The sequence below is a fragment of the Pagrus pagrus genome (assembly GCF_965226575.1).
Source record: "Pagrus pagrus genome assembly, chromosome: 1".
Lineage (NCBI taxonomy): Eukaryota > Metazoa > Chordata > Actinopteri > Spariformes > Sparidae > Pagrus > Pagrus pagrus.
In genome coordinates, this window is record NC_140185.1 from 2,362,515 (window position 1) to 2,368,272 (window position 5,758).

Here is a 5,758-nt window from a genome sequence, read left to right on the forward strand (position 1 = left end):
ATGCGATGTAGCATTAATAAAAAAATATAGCCTGTAAATATGGTAATTGCACAGAGATTGGAATTTCACAGGACCTACACACTTGTTCAGCACACTATGTCTGTGCTGTGATTTATAGTTGTAACCACTGTTATTATTTCCACGTTGTCTTCAGATGAGCACTAAACCAAAGAGCCACAAAGCAATGGGAGTAGGGGAGTGGATGGTGAGACTGAGGACATTCGCCAGCTCTGGGGCTTGGCCTGCTGGAGGAGGCAACAGACCAGCCCCGAGGCAGCGCAAATGGCATGATCTCTCCCAGAAGGTAAAGTACAGCAAAATATCCACCTATTACTCATGACCATGCATATCACTAGATGAGAAATAGTCATTCTGATGGTGCAGATTGTATTAATCTGACCATGGACTGTACACTGAGTGTCTCACTCCAGGCTGAATACAATTCTGATTGCTTCAGATTGAGAAATGCCCCATGCAGGCCCGTGGACAGACCACCCTCTTTAGAGGGTTCATGGCCTCTAGTTGTGGATTTCACACTATTAAGGTGAGCTTTAGAAAAATTGCATCTCGCATGTCTGTTTACATTGCTGTTATGCTGTTGCTGTTACAGCACATGTCATAATGCTGTTGTTTTAGCAGCCTGCCACGCAGTCTCCTGCTGATGTCCAGCCTGTGGTCTCAGTCTCAGCCCTTGATGCAACTGATAATGCAGCCCAGCAGTCTTTCCTGCGCCTCCTCCAAGTTTAGCTATGGTGAATACTGTTGCGGTAGTTAATGTCTTGTATGAATTGTTTGTATGCGTTGCATCATAAAATTAACTCATTATTGTTTCTCTTTCCAGTTCACTAAATCACGATTTGGTGGAGCACAGTTGGCCTCAGTAAAGCCAAATTTAGTGGCTAGAGGGACTCCCAGACCTTCTCCTTCTCGTCTGTCCCCTGTGAAGACCCCAAGCCCAACTTCATCCTCTGTGAGGCCCCGCTGCCCTGCTCCATCCTTTGTGAGGACCCCCTCTACGGCCTCTGTGAGGATTCCCAGCCCCGCTCCATCCTTTATGAGCCATCCTGCCTGCTGTTCGGGAGTAACTACTGTTGCAACATACACTACCCAGTGGGACAACGCTCAACAGTTCCTCCAAAGGTACAGTTTCTTTCTTGTTACATTATTTAATAACACAAGACATTTGATTTCACTCTTCAGTTGTATATTAATATATGTATATTTTCTTTTCATAAAAGGAGTTTCTTCTCTATAAATCCTGAGATTTATAACAATTTTATACATTATGCTTTGTTGGCATGCAAATTATATACGCACAGGGAGTTCATTCAAGACCCAGATTTTATTTGACTACTTGCTAGGTTCTGTTGTGGGGATGACCATCGGTGGTTTGATAAATAATCATCAGTAATGTACCATTATGGTCGCAGACTCAAGCACTGTATATGGTTTGCATGCTCCATGTTTTATCTGTGTCATGCAATGTGGAGCTTGCACTGGTCTTTGTCCTGGTGTTCACAGTCTTGACTCAATCCCTCAAACACTTTGTCTTGTCACGATACACTCTGGTCTTGACTCTCGGTAGCCGTCAAAACAATACTTGCCAAAAATGGACTGAATGGTTGTTGCTGCAATTATGGGTGATTCTTGTTCTTTAATATTGCAGCTTTTAATGTCCGATTGGCCACTGACAAGAATCCCATAATTGCAAAACACAAGCTAATGATGTCACCAAAAAACCTGACCTAAAGGCAGGTCAGATGAGCTCCACACTGTCTGCATAAATAATGTTCATTTTCTAATTTCCTATGAATTATTACCAATCAATAACAAAAAATTGATAAATAAAAGAAATAAACAAATGATCAATTAAAATTTCAATCCTACACAACTATCAATTCAATTTTAAAGCCTTTTAAGTATATTTTTAACATACTGGTGGTCTTATATAATTGTACTGCAAGTGTATTTCAAATCAGGTGGTGGTGGGTGAACTTGTGCAAGTGCACTTTAGTACACTTAAAGTTTGTAAAAAGTTGTTCCAATTTAACATACTATTTACACTTTAAGTGTACTCAAGTAGTACTCAAGTAGTACTTAATGACTACTTGAGCACACTTAATTATACATAAAGGCGACAAAAAAAGCATACAGTATAATAAATGTGTACTTAGTACAGGCTGTAAAAGTATAATTCAGATATAGTATTTTTTCACCTAATATGAAATCAAGTATTAATTCCTGCTCAATTTTGGTTTTAATATAAATAAATTTGATTTTGTTTTTTCAATAATTTGAAGTGGATTTCTTTCATAGAATTGAGTAGCACTCTTTTAGTGTACTAGTGGTACCAGAAATTAAGTAGATCGAAGTGCATGTGGTGACATTAAGTATACTTCTGTACCACTCACACAGTGTACTATACAGTACTAATACCTGCAACACCTATTGCACTATACTATACACTTCTAAACCATACATCATAGTATAATAATATTATACTTGAAGTACATACCTTTTTGATGCTTAAATTGTGATATTACTTCACTATAAATGCATTCTTATTAACATAATAGTACATTTGAAAAGTAATATAGTCAGAGAGTGCACTTGATGTAAACTTGAAGTATTATATATGGTATATTCATATTATACTTGAAGTATACCTTTTTGATGCTGAAATTGTGATATTACTGCATTATAAATGCATTTTTATTAACATAATAGTGCACTTGAAAAGTAATATAAATAGTCAGAGAGTGCACTTGATGTAAACTTGAAGTATTATATATGGTATATTAATATACTTGAAGTACATACCTTTTTGATGCTTAAATTGTGATATAACTTCACTATAAATGCATTTTTATTAACGTAATAGTGCACTTGAAAAGTAATATAAATAGTCAGAGAGTGCACTTGATGTAAACTTTAAGTATTATAAAGGCATGCTAGAATAATGATAAGTGCATTAAAAATACAATCCCACACAACTATCAATTTAATTTTAAGGCCTTTTAAGTATATTTTGAACATACTGGTGGTCTAATACAATTGTACTGCAAGTGTATTTCAAATCAGGCGACGGTGTACTTGCGCAGGTGTACTTTAGTACACTTAAAGTTTGTAAAAAGTTGTTCCAATTTAACATACTATTTACACTTTAAGTGTACTTAAGTAGTACTTAATTACTACTTGAGCACACTTAATCACACAAAGGCGACAAAAAAAGCATACCGCATACTAAATGTGTACTTAGTACAGTCTGTAAAAGTATAATTAAAGTATAGTTTTTTTTTACTTGGGAAGACAAGTGACTTTCTGTGCAATACCCCACTCTGACAGAAGTGCTGCTTTGACCCTAGCCAAATTCTCTGCTGTATGTGCCTCAGGGAAATGCAGCACCCCTAAAACAACTGATTGCAAAGAGGTGCTTGCATCTATGAAGTGGCATGTGACAGCCAGATATGCATCAGTATTGATTGACGTCCACATATCTGAAGTCAAGCTCACTGCAGATGCCTTTGACACAAGGACTTTGGCTTTTTCCTTGGACTCCTTGTATCTGTTCTCCACCATAGCTTTCAAAGCCTAAAAGAAAGAAGAGAACACTCTTGGAATGGCAAATATGGGGAAATGGGGAAAAATGCTTCATTTGCTCACATACGCATCTGGGGGGCCCATCACCGCCAGCGCTAGCCCGAGGACTGGCAACAGCAGCGGCCTCCAGCGGGGTCGCGCCGACGGCTCCTAGCCTAGCAGCTGAGAGGCCACCAACACCATCCCGGCCCCCGATGTACAGTATGAACACACACACACTCGCAATAAAAATAGAAGTGGGGTGATAAACAGGGCAATCCGTATGAATCAGAAGAGGAAAGTCTTTCAGACGGTAAACAACTCAAGAATAATCTGGGACTCTAAAGCAAAACCAAAAGGTATATTAGGTGGACACCTAAATATACGTAGCTTGAAATCTAAATGTGAGCAGATTAATCACCTTTTGTCAGAGTCAAATCTAGATGTCATTTGTTTATCAGAGACTTGGCTTCATAAAAATTCCGCCTCGGCTGATGTTACAGTTCCGGGTTATGTGGAGTATAGAAAGGACAGAGCTGAGGGGAAAGGTGGGGGGGGTTCTTGTGTCGCTTACATAGACACTATTCAATGCAGTGAAATTAAATGGCAGGGCGAATGACCTGGAGTGTTTAGGCCTGAATGTGAATCTTGCACCTCAGATGTCTTACACCCTGGTAGCCATTTACCGTCCCCCATCGTCCAACATTAGTTTCCTTGACAAGTTCAAGGACATATTACGCCAGTGTGACTTCCAGAAGGAAGTCATTGTAATGGCCGACATAAACCTAAACTGGGAAGATAAAACTGCAAGTAAACAATTGAAGCAAATACTGGATGGTTTTAACTTGGTACAAATGGTAAAAGGCCCTACACGGATCACAAATACTACTAGTACCCAAATTGATTTGATTTTTTCACCAACAGGCCAGAAAGAATCACAAAGTCATATAATATGCTCACCGGTCTGTCAGATCATAATTTAATATTGATTTCAAGGAAATTAACCAACAGGCGATTTACAACATATTCTGGTAACAAGGACTACATTGGTATCCCAAAAAATAAAAGGGAAGCCTTCCAAACTGCCATAACTTATTTGAATTGGGATACTATTCTAGAGGACAAGGATGTGGAAATAATCAGTCAGTCTCTCATGGAGAATATACAAAGCAAAATCAGTGCATTCTCAGTTAGAATTAAACGCAAAAGCAAGAAGCAGTCTCTTCCATGGGTGAATGACGACATCATAAAACTCATGAAGGCTAGAGACAACGCCTTAAAAACAGTCACAAAAACCAAACTGAGCCATGAGAGACAGAAATTTACCATGCTGAGGAACAGAGTGTTGAGGCAACTAAAAAAAGCTAAGGCGGATTTCTTCATCACCATCATCGAAAACTGTCATGGTGACTCAAAAAGTATATGGACCCAGATCAATAAATTAACTGGTCAAAAGCCAACCTCAACGAAACAAATTGTATTAAAGGTTAATGGTTCAACTCTGCAAAACCCAATCGAGGTGGCACAGACGCTTAACCAATACTTCATCGAGTCGGTTGCCGAGATAGCTCAGAGTTTCCCAGCCATATGTGGCAATGCTACGAGGGTCAACTTGATAGGATTTGATAGCCAACAACGCCACCTAGGGGAATTTCACCCCCAGGAAATCTAAGTATATAACTATACCACTTCTAATATACCAAAAGGACACATAGGTTTAAAAGACACTGGCTCTGACGTGATTCCAAAAAAATACACATTTTATTATTAATAAGGTTTCTTTCTGTGAGGGTTGTGTTTCTGCACCGTCTGTTTTTCTCCGCCTCTTCTGTCTCCCTTGCAGGGCCGGGCAGGTGGGGCTGACGAGGCACACCTGCTGTCACTCAGTTCATCACCACCTCCATAAAGCCTCTGGTCTTCGCTCTACTCCTCTGCCAGATAATTCCGTCTTGTCGGTAGAGCTGACCCTCTTAAGTATTAGTTTATTCAGTGTGCTGCTCGTTACTTCCACCGTGTACTTTAACGTGTGTTTTTCTCTCTCGTGTTTTTTCAGTTTCACTTTCCTTGCCGCCTCGTCGCCTGCGTTCCTGAGTTGGTTGCCTATGTGCCTGAGTGTTTTTGTTCTACCTGGATTTTCCCCGCTGCCTTGCCAGACACCACTCGTTTTATTTGTGGACAC

The 5,758-nt window shown here is 39.5% G+C and overlaps 1 long non-coding RNA gene across 1 annotated transcript; it reads left to right on the top strand.

Annotated features, from left to right (window-relative positions):
- The first annotated feature begins 218 nt into the window (after window positions 1–218).
- Window positions 219–725, top strand: LOC311254391. The gene is made up of 3 exons (XR_014622249.1): window positions 219–304; window positions 458–544; window positions 640–725. It is a non-coding gene; the product is annotated as an uncharacterized lncRNA (long non-coding RNA).
- The last annotated feature ends 5,033 nt before the right edge of the window (window positions 726–5,758 follow it).